Genomic DNA, 23564 nt, shown 5'->3' with positions numbered 1-23564 from the left:
TAGAAAGGTTTTCTGTATAAAGCTTTTACTGTTGTAGAAAGGTTTTCTGTATAAAGCTTTTACTGTTGTAGAAAGGTTTTCTGTATAAAGCTTTTACTGTTGTAGAAAGGTTTTCTGTATAAAGCTTTTACTGTTGTAGAAAGGTTTTCTGTATAAAGCTTTTACTGTTGTAGAAAGGTTTTCTGTATAAAGCTTTTACTGTTGTAGAAAGGTTTTCTGTATAAAGCTTTTACTGTTGTAGAAAGGTTTTCTGTATAAAGCTTTTACTGTTGTAGAAAGGTTTTCTGTATAAAGCTTTTACTGTTGTAGAAAGGTTTTCTGTATAAAGCTTTTACTGTTGTAGAAAGGTTTTCTGTATAAAGCTTTTACTGTTGTAGAAAGGTTTTCTGTATAAAGCTTTTACTGTTGTAGAAAGGTTTTCTGTATAAAGCTTTTACTGTTGTAGAAAGGTTTTCTGTATAAAGCTTTTACTGTTGTAGAAAGGTTTTCTGTATAAAGCTTTTACTGTTGTAGAAAGGTTTTCTGTATAAAGCTTTTACTGTTGTAGAAAGGTTTTCTGTATAAAGCTTTTACTGTTGTAGAAAGGTTTTCTGTATAAAGCTTTTACTGTTGTAGAAAGGTTTTCTGTATAAAGCTTTTACTGTTGTAGAAAGGTTTTCTGTATAAAGCTTTTACTGTTGTAGAAAGGTTTTCTGTATAAAGCTTTTACTATGGCGAAAGTTAAATGAAAATCTATTTTCAGTTTAACTGATGGCATTCAGAAAAGCAGCTAACTTGCAAACGGCAAACCCATTAGCGTGATAAGCATACAAATACTTCCTGCCTAAGAAGAGATACTATTCTTGATGAATTTTGCAAGAAAAAATGCTTCGTATTTGAAATATATAATTTTAAAATCATGCATTTGGATTATTTAGCATCCGGGAATCAATCTCAGAATGAGCTATAGCAATGCTTTCCCTTGAGCATCCGGACGTTGGGCCAGAGGCTGCATTAGCATAATTAATTGATTATGGTAAAGTACGTAACAGCTATGTTAAGGTAATTGAATTTTAGTGTTAGTACATTAATTATAGGATTTTTTAAAGAATTGTGAAGAATCATATCCGCATAAATTTTAAATTTACATTCGATGGAAAAATAGTCAAGGCGAAATTTTCAAGCGTCTTTCCTCTCAGCGTTACGGCCGGAAAATTCTGCACAGAAGGCTGCCTTCTATATTCATTATATATGAAACTTTCTGCTAGTTTTTATGTATCTGATTTCGGTTTGGATGTATATTGGAAGAAAAGGAATAACGGTACAAAATGAGAGAGCCATTTTTCAATTTAAATCAAGAAAATACCACATATACATGACATTTTGAGGAACTTTGAAATTTCAGGGCTAAACCCGTAACGCTCGGAGAGTTCAATACTCCTTATAACAGCCTGCTCCAGGAAAAGAAAACTATTCCTGCAAAATCATTTTTGCTACACAAAACCTATTCTTTAGCGCTATTTAATGATGTCTATTAATTTTCTTAAGACTGAACTAAAAACTGAATAATGGCAGAAAAGTTAAAAAAGAATAACATGAGAGCATTGCATTTAGATACTCGTACATCATCACCCCTCTTAATTTTTAAAAGCAATTTAAAATCACCCCGTATATATATATATATAGGTTCTAAATTTCTTATTACTTATCCATAATTTTTACACATATATATATGTAATAATAAAATTAATGGCGACGGTCTCTTATTTGAAAGTACGAGGAATTAAATCCACAGCCCCGTAGTCAAGTTGTTTTTTCCGCTTTTTCTACACGTACAGTTATAGAATGTTCTGGAGATATTTAAATCGAACTGGAATGGCTGACGAGGCTGACGTCATTTCTTGGAAGCTCCGTCTTTCCAGTGGCTATAAAAAGACTCGCAAAGGAATATCGGGGTTTTTTTTTGTTTAATGTCACGATGTAGTAAACTTCATACAAAAAGTTATTAGTAGTTTCTTTTTTATTTACTTCGGAAATCTGATTTTTTGTAACTGCTATTTCTCCTGAATAATAATAAATGGATCCTGTTTTTTTAAACTTATCGTCTGATACTTTGAGCTACGACTACATCTATGATTCTTCACCAATCTATTTATTCCGGACAAAAGCTGGTACATCACATATATATATTTACTAAAGAAATATTGATTATATTTATCTCCTAATATAAATTTAGTAGAATGTATCAAAATGAAGGAACCTATAAGTAGGAAGTTAAATTCCGAAAATTGTTTTTTAAGGATCTTGAATGTAAATCATGAAAACACTTTTAATGGGACTTTGAATTTAAATCATGAATACAAAATTTCAAACTGTGAAAAAGAAATTAAAAAATAAAAAAAACAGGTAATTATCGCTATTGATTGGAAATTAGTTGACTTTTCAAGGTGAACAAACCAACTTCCGTTCAATGAACAATAATTAATAAATGCGAAAATGTTTCGTCTTTTACTCAAGTAAGAATGCTGATGCCAAACTGGCAAACTAAGTTAGGCCAAAATTGTAATTCCGGGAAGTGATGGGACATATAGCCAAAGTAGAGTATCAAAGAACTCATTCTGAATGAAGCATTTTCGCTAATACAAGATTCTTTAGAAATTTTGAGTAAAAAGCCAATTTAAGTAGTAAAATTGGCTAATCTTTGGAATATGGTAACAGGTAGTTTGGCGACATTTTGGTAAGGCTATAAAGGTTACTACCTAGGACTTTAGCAATAATCTGAGAAGTACACAGTTCGAATCCCAGATTATTTTGTCTCAGGGAAATGAGAGATCATGAGACATGTCATGTGACATTTTCCGGAAAATTCCAAACAGGATTTTAGCTAATAAGCACTTAGAAACAATTCGCTGCTAAAGTGCAGAATCGTCCACTTATTTGTTTGGCGCTTTTTACAAGAGTAAGAAGAATTGGATTTTTGTCAATTTTCTTTGACTTTTTAAGTGAAAATAGAACGATGTGTACATGGATAAAATCAAGCGTAGGCGCAATCCCATTTTTGTGCAATCTGTGAATGTTTTTTTAAGTGAAAATAGGTCGACGTGTACATGGATACCGCGTATGTGCAATTCTAAAAACCTCCGAAGTAGTGGGCTATTCTGCACTTTCTCCTCAATTTCGCACCTAATCTTCGTCATGATTAAGCACTTTTGTTCCATAAAAGTTTTAGCATAAGCGTAATTCGGCTAGCAGATTGTTGGAAAAAATGTTGAGTTAAAAAAAATGCCTTTACTTCGTGAAAACAAAATGGCGTCAAAAAAAAAAAACTAGCAGGTTGCTGTAGCAGGGTTAGTCGCCAAATTTTCGCCGAAAAATCGCCAAGTTACCATAATCCGAAGATTCACCAATACTTGAGTAAATGTCCCCCGACACCTTCGCTTTTATGCATGTTAATTCAAGACTATTTTTATAAAAATAAACATAATAAATAGTGGTAATCTTAACTGGAATTAAGAAACAGAACTCAGAGTAATTGTAATAAACATGAGAAACATGAAAAACATACCCTATGCTATCTTTGCAAAAACAAATCAAATAAAAGTTGAAAAATTGAAGCATATATAATAAGAAATAGTGAAATATAAAATGTTAAATGTACATGAAATATAAAAAGGCCAGAATATACATTAATTAACTTACTTTCTTTCTAGTGGGGGGGGAGGATGTCGGTAAAGTGTGCTCTTCATGTGCCTTACGCAGAAGGTGTCTGTGTCCGAAATTCCAAAATGCCGTTATCGGCAGTTGGATACTTTGAATTATTGCAGGCAGTGAATCTTTGAGAAGCTATGTTGGGTACGTGGGAGGGGCTAGGAATGTTTGAGGGAGGTTTGTTGCGGAGTTCTTATGTGAGTGAAAACATCAGTTAAAATTTTGAATATATTAACTAGTGAATGGAAATTAATTAATTTCTGTCTAATTGTAGAAAAACGTGTTTTCGATGTCAATGAATTTTAGATCATTCAATATATACATATATATAGTTAAGATTACCACCTGTTTATTATGTTTATTACCAGTTAAGATTACCACTGTTTATATATATATATATCTATATTTAAGAAAGGATAACAAACTAAGAAAGACCTGTGTTGTCAAGAATTTTGCGCATTGAGCTGCAAAATTATAAAACAAGGTCAAAAAGAAAATTCTTCATGTTATTGCTTTAAAGTAAATGTGATACTGTGGTTCCCGTGAATAATTTTAACACTAAGTTTAAATTAAAAGTTAAGTTTAATTACGGCAATGTAAAGTTAAAAATACAAGAAAAATGAAATTATAACAAGAAAACTGACAAATAAAAAGTGAATGTAAAACTCAGATCAAATTTAAATGTTAAAAAATGTTGATTAAAGTTTAAACAATCCTAAAACATTTAAACATAAACACAAAAGTTATTTAAGACACAAGCAAAACTACAAAGAATTGGCAAATGGTAAATTAGCCTAATTCGAATCTTATTACGGACTATTCAAGGGAAATGCACAATGATCTTCTAATCCAGCTAATTCCATACTGCGTTTCGTCAAAGCAGAAGAATTGAGACTGAACACGAAATAACTTTTGACTATTAAACCGACAAAATAACCTATTAAAACTTAAGTCTCAATTCCTTTGCTTCATTTCCCGACGCGTCCACTGGTTAAAAGTAAATGAGAAATACATTAATGGTGCAAGAAAATGTATATATATGTATTACTTACCGCCTTATTCGGCCTCAAAGTCCTTTACCGGCCTTTATTTTCGATAACGTTGGCCATACTCATATAGTTCCTATTACAGAAGTGTATTAAATAACGGAAATATTCATGTTCTGGAAATGACAAATTAAAATATATATTAATTTTCGACAAATCATGTAATCTAACTTTTTATGAGATCTCCCGGTTCCTATACCTATATCTGGTAAATTTTATATTCGTAATGAACAATTAAAATTATAAGAAGTTTGACTCTCGAAAGACAAAAATTGACCTGGATATTTAATTTCAAAATTTGCAATTTTTGATGTCATTTTCAGCTTGCCTTGAGGAATCGGTTAATTAAGTTAGAATATGTATAATTTAATACTCCGGACAAAGCAGTCATGTGCCGTCTACATCAGATTTTTTTTCTTACGTTGTAGCCCTCTTTTCAAATTCAAAATTACATGTAACCTTTTACAGAGGCTGTTCACGCATTTTTAGATGATGTATATTGTATTCACAAAACTAAATTACATAAAATTCTTGTGTTTTAAATGTTCTATTTGACATCCCTTATTCTGAACTATCTTTCTACACCCCAATTTCCAGGATAATAAAGCATTTCGAAGTGGCAGAAGAGGTATTCTATCCCATTCCTCCCAAACAGCTTTCCAGAGTCCTGTTAGGGTTTTGGGACAACGTTTGGATAATGCAGTTTTTAAAAGTCCGAAAGGACAAAACTCCATAGGTGACACATCAGGAGATTTAGTAGGGATATCATTGAACGGTATGGCCTTGATACCAGTTTTTTGTTCCATTTCTTTTAGGAAATTTACAGTGCATTTTGATGTGTGGCTGCTAGCTTTGTCCTGATGGAGTCACACAGATGGGGATGGCACTGTGGGTAAAGCGATGGTATTCATTCAGAAACAATTGGCGATAAAATATGTTCCTTATAGTATTTGGAGTAATCTTGACATTTTTTTTTTTTTTTTTTTTTTTTTTTTTTTTTTTTTTTTTGCACTCTCTTTATTTTTAACTTGCCATTATAAGAAAAAACCAGCAACAATCATGAATCCGTTAGAAAAAATTTCTTTCGATTCTTTAAACCATGTACTTGAATTCTTTTCTCCCCTTTTATGATAATAAATGGCTCTTTTTTTGTTACAATCATTTAAATACACCCATGCTTCATCTATTGCGACAATTGTTTTCCATTTTTCTTTGATAAGTGTTTATCATACAGAATTCTGCAGCGTGTCCTGCGTTGAGCGATATGCTTTGGAAGAAGACGATGCACATTGCGTTTTTTCGCTTTCTTAAGATTTAATCAAAGGTTATCATTTTGTTTTCAGTGGACACCGAGCAATGATTAATTTAATGATTTTGCAACTGTCCTTTGACTAGGGGGATTTTCTTTTAACATTTAACAACATACCTTTGCAATAGTCGAAAGATGTCCGTTTTTCCTTGGATACTTGTTTGGAATTTTTGTCCCACTTGAGGCTCCAATTTGACGTTTTTTTCCTTTCTTGTTGATGATATTACCTATTGGCGCTTTAGATATCTATCACAAAACCATGACTCTCACATCCTTTTTGGATAACGGAGTACGCATATTTTTCTTTGGAAAGAGCGTAAATGTAGCCTTCGCACCACTGCTTTGTTAAATTCGCCATTTGAATAAAAACAAAACTTTCAAGCCACAGACGATAATTTTGACTTTTAAAAACATAGTACAATTGCAATTACTTCTTTTGAAGCAAACGATTTTTTATTACCGCTTACCAAAATCGTCTAAAAAATGTGCGAACAGCCTCTGTACACATAAAAAGTGCATTACTGCCGTATAGTTAGCAATTAATTATGATACAAAAGGAGCACATAAAATACAGAATTAATTACAGCATATAACATAAACTTAATAAATTAGCACGTACTTAAAAATATATTAATTTTATGATTTTCCACTACCTTTGTACCTAAACGTATAAATTTACTTCTGCAGTTTTAGCACTTAACCCTCGGTTAGGTTAATGACATTAATTAATTTTTTTTATTCCCTAAATGCTTCTGACACATTTTATTACTCGACGTCTGTTGTTAGTATTACGAAAGTCTGCTTTTACTTTTACTTGAGATCTTTTATCTTCTACTTATTTTATGAGCACCCAAAGTTTCTTTCTTTTTTTTTTCACCTTAATTTTGAAGATGACACATATTTCGTGAGAGGATTTTCCATTCAAGATCCAGGCCACAATGATAGGTCTTTAAATAATTTATTGCTAAGCTGCATCAGTAGATGATGACTAATAAGCCATAACGCGTCAGGACTGTAAAGTTTAAACGGTGGGTTAAAGTCAATCTCTGCAAAACGAGTTATTCGAAATTGTGGGATGTCACGCACATGTTGCTGGGGTTACCATTTTTTCGTCTGCATATGACAGAATCTTAATTAGAGGAGTATCACAATAAATATGCCTTCCAAATGATTATTCAGCGTATTGGTTTAGATATTTTATTTCTTTCAGCTTCTATAAACGCAGTCAGGGTCAAATTCGAAAGTTTAAATTTCACCTGTTCAAGATTGATTAGAAACCTACTTAAAAGGTTTACAATTTCCAATTCTATTTGTTTTAATTTTTGTGTTTTAATATTAGCTATAATACATTGATTGCTTATTGGAATATTCTGTCACAATGCTACTATTAATGCACATATTCCTAAATTCTCATCCTGATTTCACCCAAAAACGCTTGCTTGTAATAACTTCAACCACGGGCATGTAGTTCCAGTGCGATTGTTGATGCACCTGTATATATTAAAACCATAATTTTTGACTTATTTTCTGAATTTATTACTGTTTTCTAATTTGAGTAAGAACCACAAAATTAGTACCTTCCCATTTTTTATATCGTTATTACATTTATAAGGAAATTATAATTATTTTCTACTAACCAGTTAATTTATATTGTCGATCTTTACTGTCACTCCTCGTTTCCGTTTCCCGGACTAAAATATAAAAGAGCTAGAAAGATGTAGTACTTAAAGGAAGGTTTTAGATTGCTTAGATAGAGCATGTTCTGCCTGTTGAAGGCCACGCTACTACCTTGCTATTTTACCATAAGCATTGCTGTCTACAGCGTTAATTATGTTTGCCGATAGTGCTTTTCAGCCTGGTATAGTTAAAATGGCCAACTTTTGCGTGAAATATCTCTACGTGGCGTTTTGGCTGATTTCTACTTAATTTAAAGTTTGGAATTCTTATTTGAGTTATATTAGAGCCATAGATGTTGTTAGCACCAGGAGTGACTTCTGTCCTACATTTTTACTTCGTTGTATGAAGTAAAAAGGAAGTATTGTAATCGCGAAAAATTTCGGGTATCATATTTCAACGAAAATATCAATTTTGAAAACGCTATACAATGCAATTTAATGATGTTTTTGCGTGACATTCACAAGTAAGGACAGAATAAAGGACTCGTTTTCCCCCAAAAAAATTATGAAACTGATTTAAAATGAATTCTGAAGAGAATTTTTCGTGGCGTCTGTACGTACGTACGTACGTATTTGGCATAACTCAAAAAAGATTAGCCTCAGAACGTTGAAATTTTTTTACTTTTTACGTGTTGCATTTTTTTATTATAAAATATCATGTTCATTGCACTTAAACCATAAGATTCCATTCAACAGCAATATCGCAAGATATTTAAAAATAGCATATATATAGAATTTCCGATACACAGTCTCGCACGCTAGAGAGATAGATTTTTTTTTTTTTTTTTTTTTTTTTTTTTTTTCGTACAATGTTGCCATAGTTTGCTTTGAAATCTTTGAGTTTGTAAATGAAAAATTCGTTAAAGTCTTCCAATATAGGAAATAGATAATAAAACAAATTCCAAATTTTGGCTTCCAGATGGCAAATTTAGACGTATTCGAGTGGAGGACAACGTTATTCAAAACTGGATGTCTCTAGGTACCGTTGTTTTATTTTCACAATGCGAAAATGTGTAACGTGTATACGAGCCAGTTTCCCTTAGAAAGTCCTCCACGAAAGCATCCCTCTTCTTAGGCAGATAGCCCTCGAGGCTTTGCCATAATCACACACACACAATGCGGAAAACATACATGCTCTTTCATGCAGATTCTTCATTATTAAACTTCTTTTAAGTATAATTTAGGGCTCTAATATTCGGTGGCAACAATTTGAAAAGTGAAACGCCATTTTAATGTGGACGCAAAATGCCAAAACGAAATTAATAGCCCTTCTGGGCAAATTACTTCTTTGGGCTAATAGTAAATACATCAATTACAGGATATGCATTATTCTTTTTCGTTTTCGTTTATTAATCATTTATTTTATGTTAAACTCCTTTCCTGTCCTCCTCATTTCCCATTTTCCTGCCAGATTGTAAATTTCTAAATGATGTGGTAATCAAATGAGGTAAAAAGGGAGATATTACTTAAAGGAAGTTTTTAAAGGGGAAAATCAGAGCGTGTTCTACCTGCTGAAGGCCACGTCGCTCAATTGAATTTCCTTTCCATTTCAGTAATGTCTGCACGTACGTATGCACTTATGTACGTTATTAGCAGAATTCTGCGACGTTGCGCTATTCTCGTCATTAGGCTTGCCTAGATCAGAGCGAAGTTGCGAGTTACTCTATTTGTGTAGCCGTTAGGCTAACTGAGTTAAATCCAACTCCTTACCTTTGATTTAAGTCATAAATGCTGGCTTCTATTATAAGGTATTTCTCCTTCTTGGCGAGACTTCGTGGTGTAGTGGCCCGGTATTCCAGAGGTCCGTGGTTCGATTCCCAGCGAAAGCGTTGCTAATTTTTCATCTTGTCTGCTTCCAAAATACCTAATGTCTGTACACTATAAGCACGAATGCTGCCTTCTGTTAACTTACCCTTGAGTTTAATAAAAAGCTCTCTTATAGTTTTTCAGTCTCTCTAGTACTTTACGAGACATACTGATAATCACTTTAATATGTTTCGTACTTTTTATGCTACAAAAGGAGACTAGATGTTATAATTTAAGAAAATCTGATGTGTACACCACATGACTTCCTTGTACGGACTATTAAATTATACGCATTTTTTCCTTGCATTTCAATTAAACTTATTGGATTGAATTAAATCTACTTCGCCGACAGCGCATAAACCACAATAAAATAAATGCATTCTTTGAAATTCAGTCTAATATTTGTTTACCTTAGCGACACTCTGGCGCTAGATTCCCTTCACAGTATTATATTTCCTTCATATTATAACTCAGAATGCACAAAATTTATGTCATTTTATCAGGATCAATATTCCTTCTAACCTTCTTCGGGAACATACAAGGAACTGACTCGGAACAGAGAGCTTACTAAAAGCTATGTTCACTAATTGTAGTAAGTAGACAGGATACAGACGAAGGGTATACAAAACCCCTTTATTTTTCTCTATATACAATAACTTCCGTACTTCGGAATACAATGACCCGCCACTCGGGGTCTAACGTAAAAGTATAAAAATAAAACTAAACTCTAATTTAATTTTAGAATAATACACTGGAAGATTGGCCTTGTAATAACAGGAAGGCGGTATGTAGCACAGAGACTGTGAACACTACAATACGTTTAATTTATCAAGAGGATTAAAACTCTGGCCTGGAAGGCAAACAGCAACTGCGTAACTTCTAAGGTAAGCGGCCTGCTTCGAACTCACTGCTTCCTCTCTTTCGCTTGGCAAAAAGGCCACACTTAAATACTGGGCGTTCGCCAGACAAACTTTGCATAAAAACCTTCACGCTTATAATTCTGGCCGGAAGTAGAAAATAAGAAGTGATAGTAAAGATTTAAAATAAAATAAACGTTAGTAAAACTTAAGATCCTTACATACTTCCCGCCAGAGTTAATTAGTTTGAAACTGAGGTCTAAATGACCTTGTTGAAAACTTTTAGCTCTAGAATCTAACGCGAGGCCAATCTTTTACAATTATAACTTCGCTAGAAACTAGAAATTTAAAGAAAGAAATTTGTTACAATAGCAGCTCCCAGGATTATTTTTACAACAATCTTTTTTTCATCTGTACTGCATCTAACCAGGAGCTTTTATTAAATTCTGGTTCCTTCCAGAGATCTGGGAGGAAAACTAGTTTAATGAAATGTTACACAATGACATGTCAAGTAACATATACAATTATAGTGCTCTTAACATTCTTATTTCATTCATGACTATTTTAATTATCTCTCCCCGTGCTCTCTGACATGTGTTGTAAAAGAACACCAAACACGAATGTGTTTCTGTCTACGTGTGCCACACTTCCTCCTACAATCAAAACACTAACGTGTTAAAATTCAACATAACGGAGACCTCTTAACACACCCTACTTTCAACTCTAACCCTGAGGTACTATTCTAAAAGTGGCTAACTCTAAAGTGTAGCGTCAGAGAGCCTAACTACATCATTCAACCTTTAACACATATTCGCCATGATTTAATCTTTACAGTCACACGAATAACAAATTTTTAACATTACTTTACACTTTTACCATATCACGGTATTTCTTAACATTTAAAATAACAGTTCACATGTATATAAGAACATATCAACATGCCGTTAATTTTACACATTTGAAAAACATACATTAGTAGTACATTGTTAACTTCTATTCTTTTCAAGCAAGTGCCAATTCTTTCTACATTGAAATAATACTACATTTCAAAAAGTCTTTCAGACTAAAACTTCTTTCTTGCTAGAATGTTTTAAATAAAATTTATACAATAACTTTTTACAATATTTAAGTCTTTACACAACGCTATTATACATCAACTTTAGTTTACGCACGAGTAATTTAAAAACATAATACGAAAATCGGTCACAACTCATTTCTCGCCCTTTTGACGATAAAGGTAGACCTCGCATGAGGTAAAACTTCTTGAAATCTGCCACTTGCAGTAAGAATGAAAGATTAACTTAAGTTTGCAAAGTAACATAAAATTTTACTTATCTTTGTAATATTCGGACATCCTTTTCTGGGCCCAGTCTTTAAAGGTACTGCAGATAGTAGTTTGGTTTATCCTCCTTCTTGTACGGGCTCGCCCTTCAGTGCTTTCCTCTGGAAGCTTCCGTTTTTCACCAGTTCGGCCACCCTTGAACACCTTCCTTTTCTCCTCTGCTTGTGGTCTTGGCCGTCTGAAGGCAGCTGGTCTTGGCGGAACCGGGAAACTTCTGTCGTGATCTGCTTGGACCTCGTTGTTGGCAATTCAAATTTTCCTTGTAACTTTTCCCTTCCTCCGCCGCTGGTGGCCCTTCCGCAGTTCGGCGACTTTTGCTGCGGAGAGTTCTGTCGGATGAGTAGATCTTCCGTTTTAAAGCCGGGTTATAGTTGCCGTCATTTCTCCTGGTCCTCTTCACATACGTCGTCCTTCTCCCTTCTTCATTCTGGGGGTGTTCGTGAACTCTGTTTTCTGGACGGTGGAACGGCTTCTTTTTCTTGTTACCTTCAATTTTTTCGCGGGGCAATTTTCTTTTCACTTGCTTCTGTCTCTCATTGGCTTGCCCTTGTACTTCGCGTTTTTCCACCTCTGGAACTTGTACCTGCGGTGTATGCCTTGCCGGATCCTGCAAAAGATCTGAAAAGATTTGCATTTTATTACGATCGAAGTAGGGCTTGATTTGATCAATGTTTGCGGAACAGGTTTCACCATTTCTGGCTTTTAACACTACAACAGCGTGAGTTATTTTTTCTATAACATATGGTCCTTCAAATCGTGGAAAAAATTTGGCAGTTTTATCTTCTGGTGCTGAAGAAAGTGAATGCTTAATTTTTAAAACTTCATCCCCTACTTTATAAGTTACTCCCCGTCGTTTCAAATCATAATATAGCTTCTGTTTTCTTTGTGCTACTTCCGTATTCTTTTTTGCTTCTTTTATTAGTTTTTCTATATCACCCATTTTAAATTCTGGGGTTCTTTGTTGCACATAAAATAATTTATCTAACGGTGTTATAATCTTTCTGCCTAGAAATAACTCAGCAGGAATTTTGCCCGTTGTATCATGTTTTGCGGTCCTAAGGGCGAAAGCAAATTCATTGACATAGTTATCCCAGCTTTTATGAAAATTTTTTAACATAACTACGGATAATTTTCACTATATTTCTATTGACCCGTTCCGCTATATTTGATTGCGGCCGATACGGGACCATTTTTAAATGACGTATGCCCAGTTTTTGGCACATGTCTTCAAATATATTACTTACAAATTGAGGACCATTATCCGATATAACTTTTAGGGGCGCCCCGTATTTTAAAATATATTTATTTAAAATAGAATCAGTAACTAATTTCGCGGAGGCTCGTTTTAAGGGAACAATTTCGGTCCATTTACTAAAATGATCAACCATAACAAGGAGATAGCGACTTTTATTTAACTGACTTTTTGGGAAAGGGCCCAATAAATCGATGCCAATTATTTCATTTGGAAATTCGGATTTAATACTATTTAGAAACCCGGCCGGGCGGAAATTAATATAATTAACGGCTTGATATGTTGGGCAGGACTGGACATACGCCCTTGTTAACTTTTGCTTTTCAGGAAAGTAGACTCCCTCGCGTACGCGTTGGATAGTTTTTCGAATACCAGCATGAGAAGCTAAAGGGCTGTCATGGAGCTCCTGCAGGATATTTAATCTAAGACTAGCTGGGATAACAGGTCGAAATTCGTTGTTGGAATTCGTAGTTTTTGTATAGAATAATAGACCATCTATTAGTTCGTAATGGGCCGCCCTATTTCTTATCGCCACAATATCTTGGTGGCTAAAATTTTCGGGATCCTTCAAATACTCATAAATACTTCCAAACTCAGGATCCTTACCCAGTTCGGTTATTACAGTTTCTCGGGAATTTATTGTACATGCTGTCAGCATTGCCATCTTTACGGTATTGCCTTGTTCGTCTATTTTAATCCTTGATAGGGCATCTGCTACGATATTTTCCTTTTCCAGGGGTATGCTTGATTACCAGATTATATTCTTGCAGCTTGAGTGCCCATCTTATTAACCTTGGGGATAAATTTTTCCCTGAGTACAATCTAGTTACCGCCGCATGATCAGAGTATACTGTTATCGGCGCCTTTCCAAAATAGACTCGGAACTTTTGCACTGCTAACAGAACTGCAAGTGCCTCTCTCTCGGTCGCGGAATAGTTTCTTTGTGTTTGATTTAATGTTCGGCTAAAAAATGCAACGGGCTGCTGATTTTGCGAAAGTACCGCTCCTACCGCATAATCCGAAGCATCCGCTGAAATTTCTAAATTTTCATCCTTTTCAGGAAATTTCAACACAGGGGCTTGCGTTAATGCTTGTTTTAATTTTTCGAAAGCACTATTGGCTTCGGCCGTCCACGAGAATCTTGCCTTTTTCCTTTTTAATTTTAACAATGGCTCAGCGATAGCCGCAAAATCTTTTATAAAGGACCTATAATATGAACAAAGTCCTAGAAAAGAAGAGAACTTCTTTGCCGTGTTTGGAGTCGGATACTTTTGTACAGCGATTATTTTTGATTCATCTGTCTCGATCCCTTTTTGAGATATTTTGTAACCTAAATATTTTAATTCAGGGGCTGCAAATTTGCACTTTTCGACATTAACTTTTAGACCGGCCTCATTTAATAAAGAAAACACCTGTCTTAAATCCTGTACATGTTGGTCGAGCTTATCACTAGTAATAATGATATCGTCTAAATAGATAAATGTGGACTTTCCAAGAACAGGTCTTAACACAATGTCCATGCATCGCTGAAATGTTGCCGGGGCGCCTGAAAGGCCAAACGGCATACGCAAAAATGCATAAGTGCCAGACTTGGTTATAAAAGCAGTCTTAGGCACGTCCTCAGGCCTCACCCCTATTTGAAAATAACCAGTCGTTAAGTCTAAAGTCGTCATAAATTTGGTTGATTTTATGTTCCTTAAAATTTCTTCTATGATCGGTAACGGATATACCGGATATTTCGTTATGGAATTTAATTTACGTTAATCAATAGCGAATCTCCACCTTTTTGGATGCTCCAAAAGATAGTCATTATTTTTCTTACATAAAACCACCGGGCTAGCATAACTACTTGAGATGGGCGTTATGATCTTTTTACGTAGCATATCGGTAATATGCCATTCTATAATTTTTTCCTTATTCTTATCATACCGGTATGGTTTATGACGAACTGGCAATGCATCTCCGGTGTCAATACTATGGTTAGTAACCTGAGTAAATCCTGGAATATCACTAAATAACGAAGCAAATTCACTTACCACTTGTCGGATTCTATCTTGCTCGTCATTAGGCAGGTGGTCAAGATTTAACCTTGGCGGTTCAGACTTTTCTATACGCACTGGTTTCATTGTCAGCTTAAGGGACGCTTCATTAAAATCCAGTGTAGCTTGCGCGTCTGAAAGAAAATCTATTCCTAAGATCAAATGTGCTTGCAGATTCTTTACTATAAAAAACATCACCTTTACTTGTTCGTCCTTGATACGGATATACAAAGGTACTTTACCTACGCACTTAAATTTTTCTCCTTGCGCCGCTAATACTGTCGTATTATCCGCATTATATATGCGGTATTTCCGAAAATACTTTCTAAAAAAGACTTCTGCCACACAGGAACACTGCGCGCCGGTATCCAGAAGTGCGGTGGCCGGGATGTTATTCACCAAGACTTCAATCTTCGGAAGAGTCAAATTTTTCACCATTACTGTATTTAACTTGTAGGAAGAGGGGTTTTCGTGGCCTTCGGATTTCCGCACCCTCTCGTCAGCAGAAATCAGTTTTAGTTTAAATTATTTTTCCTTTCCGTGCTTTCCTTCTTTTTCCCCTGGCCTTGAGACTTTTTTCCTGGGTTGCTATTGAACTGTCGACGTTCGCCGGCTGTTTTTGAATGCTCGGGTTTCCTTGCCCACTGATTCGCTTTTTCTCCGTAGCCATGTGCTTGAGTTTGCTGTAGTCTTGGCGTACCAAATTGGTTTCGCTGTTCATATTGGCGTCTTCTTTCGACGTCCGCCGTTCTTCTACTTTCAAACTGGATTGCTAGCTCAAATAACTTTTCCAGTGTAGTCGGGTTTCTTAATTCAATAAAGTCTTGCACTTGGGGCAGTAACCTCGGCAAAATCACTTGAATTATTTCAGGATCCGGACGGTTTCCATACAAGAGCTTGAAAACGTGAATTTTTCTTAAAATAAAGCTCGAGAGGTTTTCGATTCTTTGTTGATATATACTAAAAAGTTCCGTTTCTAATTTCGCACGATCCCTTACAACAGGGAAGGCTTTTAGTAGGGCAGTCTTGAAATTTTCGTAAGTATAGGTGGGACTTCCTGCTTGACCCAAGAGACTCCTGCCTATACATTTGAACCAGTTAAGCGCTTGGCCCCTCAAAGCGCTGGTAGCTAAGGTAACTTTTTGAAACTCGTGCACGGGGTAGAGCATGAAGTGGTCATCCAATTTTTCCAAAAAACTGGTTACCGGTGAGTTTCCGTTAAACGTTGCTTCTGGTTTCATCGAAGCGCGCATGGTCTGGACGATGTAACCGAATCCTTCCAGGGCGGCAGCTGGCATTTCTGGATTCTGAGCCGTTTCTGCAGGCAGCACAGGTTCTTCTTGAAACTCGGCCATGGTTATTCTTCTTCGTTGGGCGTCACTATCAGGATCAATATTCCTTCTAACCTTCTTCGGGAACATACAAGGACCTGACTCGGAACAGAGAGCTTACTAAAGCTATGTTCACTAATTGTGGTAAGTAGACAGGATACAGACGAAGGGTATACAAAACCCTTTATTTTTCTCTATATACAATAACTTCCGTACTTTGGAATACAATGACCCGCCACTCGGGGTCTAACGTAAAAGTATAAAAATAAAACTAAACTCTAATTTAACTTTAGAATAATACACGTGGAAGATTGGCCTTGTAATAACGGGAAGCGTATGTAGCACAGAGACTGTGAACACTACAATACGTTTAATTTATCAAGAGGATTAAAACCTCTGGCCTGGAAGGCAAACAGCAACTGCGTAACTTCTAAGGTAAGCGGCCTGCTTCGAACTCACTGCTTCCTCTCTTTCGCTTGGCAAAAAGGCCACACTTAAATACTTGGCGTTCGCCAGACAAACCTTGCATAAAAACCTTCACGCTTATAATTCTGGCCGGAAGTAGAAAATAAGAAGTGATAGTAAAGATTTAAAATAAAATAAACGTTAGTAAAACTTAAGATCCTCACAATTTAAAGAATAGAATTATCTAATCGGTGCCACATCTTCTATTCAAATACTGCAATATAATAAAACTAGAATGATGTATAAAAGCAATTAAGCAAACAAAACAAAAAAGAAACAGATTTTCACAGACGATTGAGTATTTCTCATTCAATTAATTCAGTTCTCCCTTCGCGAGAAGGCAAAAATACATAAAAACTCAAAATATCTATATTAAAAATTACGAAGTAAATCTTAAACACTTATTTCCTCGAAAAAATTCCAGAGAGGATTAAGCGCGATTTAATTGGCAATAATAAATGAAGGCGTTATCTTTGTTGTTGCGAAGCTAAGTTTCTCTAGATAGGCAACAAATCCGCTATTCTGCTGTTTCAATTGTAAACAATCAATGACCGCCATCATAAAAAAGGCTTAGCGGCACTTAAACAACTTTAAAATTGTTGATAATTCTAAAAATATTGAATACAGATTTACTAAAGGCATAAACACCTTAACCGGAAGATAAAAACAACAGAATTCTATCATTTTTAAAACAAAAAAATGTACAATTTACAAACATATAAGAGAAAAGAAACTGAGATCACTGAGGCGGGTAACAGAGTGGATATATATATAAATATAGTATTTATATACGTTGGGTGCGGCCGATTGCAACCAAAATACGAGGTGCACATCTACATGTTATAGCAGTCCTATATACAAAATTTCAACGTTCTGAGGCTACTCGTTTTTGACTTATGCGAGATACGTACGTACATACGTTCGTACAGACGCCATGAAAAATTCTCTTCAGAATTCATTTTAAAGCAGTTTTATAATTTTTTTTGGGGGCGGGGGGAAGAAACAAGTCTTTTAATCTGTCCTTACGTACAGATATCACGCAAAAACATCGTTAAATTGCATTCGATAACGGTCAAAATGGATATTTTCGTTGAAATATGCTGCCTGAAACTTTTCGCGATTACAATACTTCCTTTTTACTTCGTACAAGGAAGTAAAAAGATTGCATTTCAATTTTAAAATACGAAATTTTTCATTCAATATATTCAAGCGGTTTAATGCTAATTAGTTTTAAGGAGTCGTTTTCTGCATATTTCTGCTCACCCTGATTTTGGTTAAACAGTATCTTCCAATGAAAAGAGGCATACTTTTGCTTTGCGCAATCATGACATACATTTTATTTTCTTGTAAATACCTTTTAGTCTGTCGACGTGTTCTGCGGTAATACAATCTGAAACCAATACCACCCACCTAAGGTCAATCGATTGAGTGATGTCACTTGGGACCTTCGCAAATGACCCGGGCACTAGACGGCCATGCACTAGTCATCTTGCGTCGTGATTTTGTGGGCGTATTTTCTCAGCAATCAGTCCTCTTTCGTGCACTTCTTTGACACCTTACATTTCCATAAACAATCGTAAGTACAGTCGAGATGTAATGTATATTATTAGAATGATTTAATGCGCTTCTGCACTGCAGGCCAATCGGTGGAGTAACAGTAACTCAATACCGTGTAAAAACTCAAGTGTATTCTAGAAATGAAACATCGAGACTCGTTGAAACAATTTCGAAGAATCAGTTTTTGCCATGTAACAATTGTCTTACAAAACTGTATGAGGTAACAACATTTGTGTGGCAGTTCTTTACATTTTTCTCAGTTGCTGAACAGACTTTGGTAATATCATTTAAAAGAAGGTTTGTTTCAAATGCATAGTTGGAATTTTCATTTAGGAGATCGGTTATTTAAAATCAAAATACCAAAACAAAGCAAACGTTGAAAAGTTAAATATTATAAAATTTACCAAAGTATTTTATACATAAGTAAGTTGTAAAGTCATTAGAATTTTTTGGAAACATGAAAGACGAAAAATGAGCAACGCCTTCTCCGGGACTCGAACCACAGACCTGTCGAATACGCGCTGAGTGTGCTGACCACTACCTCCTCTTTTATAAGACTACTGGGAATTGGGGAACCCAGTCGCCAAATACTGGTGGTGGAAAATCATTATCCACCACCTTTTTTTAATTCGTGCGCCACTGTAGAGACATTAGGATTTTTTCGAAGCAGAAGATATGAAAAATGAGAAGTGTCCTCGTCGGGACTCGAACCTCGGACCTCTCGCGCCGAGTGTGTTGACCACTACACCACGAAGGCATGCTAAGAAGGCGGGAGAAATACCTTACAAAGTATAATACAGTACAGTCCGAAATCCGGACGTCCATTATCCGGAATGATCTAAAATCCGGATCTCAAAACCACCAACAACGTTTCTCTGGTAGGCTTTACACATGCGCATTTGATTCCCCCCTTCTGCGCATAATAAATCATTTAGAGACTCCCGGTTGTTAATTTCACTTCGACACTAAATTAAATACCTTGTTATTGAAGAGACAATCATTTTAGCATAAATTTGTACGAGTAATTTGGCTCCATTGCTGCGTATCTGCTTAGCGCCCATCTCAAACCGAAACATTCCACATAGATACATCGCTGATCTGACGCCAACCTGGCAAATTATTATTTTTATTACACTTTCTTTTCATTACCGTATATTTATCAAAACATGATAACTTGAATAATGACTCGTGTAGCAATGCCTATACAAGTTTTTCATGTTTAGTAATTGAATAATAAAGGAGTATGGTAACCTTTTATGTTGTCATTACCCTTGGCGATAATTACAGATTTAAGTTAAATGCTCTAATAAATTTTGACGAAGAAAAATTTACCAAAACTTTCTTTCCATATGCTAAAATAGATTTTGTTGATGATACTCATAAACCCAAAGATTACATTTAGGGCTATTTGAATTAAGAATAACTGATTTGTTACTCACATAAACCCAGAACCAGCGTCAGGGCTCGTATGGCCGCGCCGAGTCGCAGATTTAGGAGCAACAGAGGCCGCATCAGGCGGTAAGATATCTAGCTCCAGCCCTCAATAAGGCTTAAGTGAGAATTGATTTATTCAGAGCTCTGATAAGTCTTAAGAATGTGCAAGAAATAGGCATAAATATAATAAATAACTAAACTAATACATGTCTCAGTGCGCGATAGAAGCGAGATAAAATCTAACGGAACAATTTGTCGTTAGTCGCCAAACTCATGATGCATAGCCAAATATGTATAGTGAAGGACAGCTAAATTTGATGATGATAGCCGCTAATTTTAAAGGTTTTCGGATATCACAAAACAAAGGTGAAATTTTCCAATTAACGGATTTTGTAAAGAAATTTGGAGAAGCGGTGCTAAGTAAAGATGATATAAAAAAAGTTTTCATTGTGATGACAATGCTTCTCAATCATCAATTAATGATTTAGAACCATACTATACAGATTTCGCCATCAATTAATGAATGGCGAATTCTGTATAGTATGGTTCTAAATCCAGAAAATACCGCTACCGATAACGAAGAAAGTGACAGAGAAGTTATTGAAAACGAGAAAATTTCGATTGACAAGTTAGTCGGAATTCTCAAAATAGCAGTTACAGGACTTTAACAATGTAACTCAACAAGAGATGGTCTGTCTACAGAATTAAAGAGAAAGTATTAGCACAAAAAACGAAGCAACTTAAACAACTTACATTGAAAGAAATGTTTAATAAGGTAAACAGATAAATATTAAGCCTTTTTTTTGTAAATTTTGATATCCTTTAGATCATAAACACTTCATTATTTCCTAAATCGTGATTTCATATTCTTAATTTTATAGTTTCTACATGGCATCTTACTAGATTTAAACTGATGATTTAATATCCGGAAAAATCCGGAATCCGCGAAGTCTTGACGAGTCCGGATTCCGGACTTTGTAATGTATAAATAAATGCACAAATAATCATAAGATATGAAAAAATTTTAAACGTAGTTTTAGACGGATCATCATTTATAAAATAAAACCTCTAACATGTTTATAAAAATAAATGGAGTTTGTAGAGTCACAAGAGTATATTTTTTTGAAACAGAGAAAATGAAAATACTATACATACTCTCCCTTTTAAAGAACTAGGGTATCCATTCGCCAAATCCTGGTGCTGAAGAATCTTCATCCACCACCTTTTTAGTTGGGGCGTTATTTTAGAGTCATCAGGTTATTTTGAAGAAGCAGACATGAAAAATGTGCAATGCCCTAGCCTGGATTCGAACCTGGACCTGTCGAATACTCGCCAAGCATGCTGCTGTTACACCACGAAGGCATACAGAAAGGAGAGAAAAAATACTTATAAATCTATAAGTAAAGGTAAATTATTCAAACAAGTGACGCTAATCTTAACCAGCATAAAACTAAATATGCTTTTTTGAATTTTTGCTACAGAGGCTGTTCACACATTTTTTAGATGATGTATATCGTATTCACAAAACTAAATTACATAAAATTCTTGTGTTTTAAATGTTCTATTTGGCATCCCTTATTCTGAACTATCCTTCGACACCGCAATTTCTACATGGATAATAATGCCTTTTGAAGTGGCAAAAGAGATATTCTATCCCATTCCTCCCTAACAGCTTACCAGAGTCCTGTTAGGGTTTAGGGACAACGTTTGGATAATGTGGTTTTTAAAAGTCCGAAAGCACAAAAATCCATAGGTGACGCATCGGCAGATTTACTAGGGATATCAGTGAAGGGAATGGCCTTGATACCAGTTTTTTGTTCCATTTCGTTTAGGAAATTTACAGTGTATTTTGATGTGTGACTGCTAGCTTTGTCCAGATGGAGTCTCGCAGATTGATGACACTGTGGGTAAAGCGATGGTATTTCATTCAGAAAAATTGGCGATAAAATATATTCCTGATAGTATTAGGAATTAATCTTGACATTTTTTGCACTCTCTTTATTTTAAACTTGCCATTATAAGAAAAACCAACAACAATCATGAATCCCTTAGAAAAACTTTCTTTCGATTCTTTGAACCATGTACTGAAATTTTTCTCCCCTTTCATGATAATAAATGGCTCTTTTTTTGTTACAATCATTTAAATGCACCAATGCTTCATCTATTGTGACAATCGTTTTCCATTTTTCTTTGGATAAGTGTTTCTCATATTGAATTCTGCAGCGTGTCCTTCGTTGAGCGATATGCTTTGGAAGAAGACGATGCACATTGCGTTTTTTCGCTTTCTTAAGATTTAAATCAAAGTTTATCATTTTGTTTAAAGTGGACACCGAGCATTTTAATGATTTTGCAACTGTCCTTTGACTAGGGGGATTTTCGTTTAACATTAAACAACGTACCTTTGCAATAGTCGAAGATGTCCGTTTTTTCCTTGGATATTTATTTGGAATTTTTGTCCAAGTTGAGGTTCCAATTTGACGTTTTTTTTCCTTCCTTGTTGATGATATTACCTATCGATGCTTTAGATATCACAAAACCATGACTCTCACATCGTTTTTGGATAACGGAGTATGCATATTTCTCTTCGGAAAGTGCGTAAATGTAGCCTTTGAACCACTGCTATTCGCCATTTTGAATAAAAACAAAACTTTCAAGCCACAGACGATAAATTTGACTTTTAGAAAGATAGTACAATTGCAATTACTTCTTTTGCAGCAAACGATTTTTTATTACTGCTTACCAAAATCTTCTAAAAAATGTGCGAACAGCCTCTGTAGAATTAACAAATATTTTACTTTATTATTTACAGCTAATTATTATAGCACTAAACACTCGCTCATCGATTAAAACTCGAATTTTACGATGAACAATTAACACGAATACTGTGGAGGCACTCCATTCTTTTTACTTCCTTGTACGAAGTAAAAAGGAAGTATTGTAATCGCGAAAAGTTTCAGGCAGCATATTTCAACGAAAATATGCATTTTGACCGCTATCGAATGCAATTTAACGATGTTTCTGCGTGATATCTGTACGTAAGGACAGAATAAAAGACTCGTTTCCTCCAAAAAAATTATCAAACTGCTTTAAAATGAATTCTGAAGAGAATCTTTCGTGGCGTCTGTACGAACGTATGTACGTACGTGAGTACGTACGAATCTCGCATAACTCAAAAATGAGTAGCCTCAGGACGTTGAAATTTTGTATATAGGACTGCTATAACCTGTAGATGTGCACTTCGTATTTTGGTTGTAATTGGCCGCACCAAACGTGTATAAATATATTTATATATATATCCACTCTATTAACCCGGCTCAGTAATCTCAGTTTCTTTACTCTTATATGTTTGTAAATTGTACATTTTTTACTTTAAAAAATGATTGAATTATATTGTTTTTATCTTCGGATAAAAACAATATAATCTTCGGTAAAGGATTTTATGCCTGTAGTAAATCTGTGTGCAATATTTTTAAAATTATCAGCAATTTTTAAAATTATCAGCAAGTTGTTTAATTGCCGCTAAGCCTGTTTTAAAGGCGGCCATTGATGTTTACATCTGAAACAGGAGACTAGTGGATTTGTTGCCAATCTATAGAAACTTAGCTTCGCAACAACAAAGATAACGCATTGATTTATTATTGCCCATTAAATCATGCTTAATCCTTTCTGGAATTTTTTCGAGGAAATAAGCATTTGAGATTTACTTTAATTTTTAATATAGATATTTTGAGTTTTTATGTATTTTTGCCTTCTAGCGAAGTAA

The sequence above is a fragment of the Stegodyphus dumicola genome, chromosome 9 (genome assembly GCF_044657685.1).
Source record: "Stegodyphus dumicola isolate Sdum_Otavi_A_Nest chromosome 9, ASM4465768v1".
In the NCBI taxonomy this organism is placed as follows: Eukaryota; Metazoa; Arthropoda; class Arachnida; order Araneae; family Eresidae; genus Stegodyphus; species Stegodyphus dumicola.
Note: the sequence above shows the minus strand (reverse complement) of the source record.